Genomic DNA, 2305 nt, shown 5'->3' on the forward strand with positions numbered 1-2305 from the left:
AACGTACTCTCTCTCTCTCTCTCTCTCTCTCTCTCTCTCTCTCTCTCTCTCATGCACACACACATTATCCCAATATAACTTCTAGCAGTATCAAAAATATGAACAAGTACAATTTTTATCACAAATACATACAATATCAGAGATAGAAATATATGCCTAAGTAGTAGTCATCTCAAGCGATATTAATTCCACGCAGGAAAGGAATCATACATAAATTATCTATAAATAATGTAAATAAACTGTTATGTCGTACATGATTACCAACTATTATGCTGATTATGCATACATCTACATATATTGTCGCTTAAAAGTATGTATTTGTCCTTTCTATCTTTCTTAATTAAATGAAGAAAAGTGTCAGTTTCAGTCTTTTCTCCTAATCTTGTACTTAAATGTGTACTTAATAATAATCTTTAATAACTTAAAATTTTACATTCTACAATACATATTGCTCTCTTATTTCGAACGAGTGAAATAACTAAAAAAATTAAATTTTTCTAAATAGGAGAAAACATATTTTTCAACTCAACAAAAATTGATCAAATAATATCTACAAAAATTGATCAAATAATATCTACAAAAAAAAATTCTTAATAACACAAGCAAATGTTTTTGTCTTTTTCATATTTTATAATCTTTAAAAAATCATTTTTCTTAAATTGTGGCAATTTATTATAAAGTTAAATTAATTTTTTTTTGATGATTGATAAGCTAATATTTAAATAAAAAATATTTAATTCATTTCAATAACTCGAAAATCATGTTTTTTTAATTCTGTTATTTTTAATATGTAAAATGAATAATATTATAGAATTAGAATAGAATTTATAAACACAGATATTTACAAAAAAGACTTTTTTTCTGAAGTTTATAAAAATTTGGCTAGATATAGATCTGAAAATAAATTTTGTTGGACCATTAAAATAATTATGTAGGACATTCAAATTCATTACTAGAACGTCAAAACTTTTTGCAGTATTACTTATTATGCTTGAGTTTCTTACTATGATTATTTTAATAGTCTAACAAAGTTATTTTCAAATCTGTATCTACTTAAATTTTTAAATACTTCAAATCACTTTCCATATAAATGTGGCAAACTATGCTTACTAAATACATCCATTGTTAACGTAAATTCCAATCTTCGACTTGGTTTGTAGATTAACTCATTAACATACTCGTTACTGTAAAAGACCCAGGCCAGGTCCCGACGTCTTTATCTAAAAAACGAAGTAGAAGAGCAAGGTGATGAGGTGTTAAGTGTAGTAAGGTGTACCTGAGAAGTTCCTTTGCAAATGCCAAACGTACGAGATACACTTGCCAACAGCCCGTTTTGCCGGGAGTTGCTCTTCGCGTAAACAGAACCAAGTTTCAGCTATTACAGTCGAGTCGTTTGAGGTTCCATAGAAGACATAGAAGACTTCTCCTTTTACTTCGGATAGACCCTTTCGTGCTCTCGTCTTCTGGGTTCCGTATTTGCGTCGCTGGTTGGCTTCGAGCTCATTAGCATAGAAACAGCGGTAAACTCGCGGCTAGCTTACCGACCTAACAGCGTGTAAAATAACCGCTAAGTTGTCAAGACAATGCTCCTACTACGCTGGCAAACACCCCAAGTCTAAACAGCACCGTGGACTAAGTCCTCCGGCGAATTACTTCCTCCGTTGCACCATTGTCCGCTGAGGAGCGAAACGTCATCGTATTTCCGGTGCGGCGCCGCTCTCTCTTTGGCTATCTTCTCTTGAAAAGGAGAAATTAAGATGATGTTTCAAACACGCTTAATCATGTCAATAATATTCGGCGTTAAAATGATTTTTTTTAATTGATTTTATTTTCGATATTTAATAAAATAGAAGCATTTATTCTATTTTCCGTTCTTATAAAGAACGGAATCTTATATGATTCTTCATAAGCATCGATGATTTTTTTCGAAGATTTTTTTTAAAGATATATGTTTAAAGCGCAATCTTTCTTGGATGAGATCTAATGATAAAATTGGAATAATGTCGCTCGTCACAAAATGAAACCAATAGAAACACTAATAAGCTCAAAATCGGTCTTTTGACCGCTAATGGCGGTTATCCCAACAGTTGATTGTTCTAAACCGTCGAAACATAATCGTTGGAGACGATTTTTCTGTCTTTTCGTCGTACGCTAACGATTCTCTCGCACGCATAACGTTTAATCGGAGGCATATGTCGTATATTTTTGCTCGTTAACTCATGGTATGCATCAAACAATGTAAGATACACACACACACACACACACACACACACACACACACACACACACACACACACACACACAC

The sequence above is a fragment of the Atta cephalotes genome, assembly GCF_000143395.1.
Source record: "Atta cephalotes unplaced genomic scaffold scaffold00008, whole genome shotgun sequence".
In the NCBI taxonomy this organism is placed as follows: Eukaryota; Metazoa; Arthropoda; class Insecta; order Hymenoptera; family Formicidae; genus Atta; species Atta cephalotes.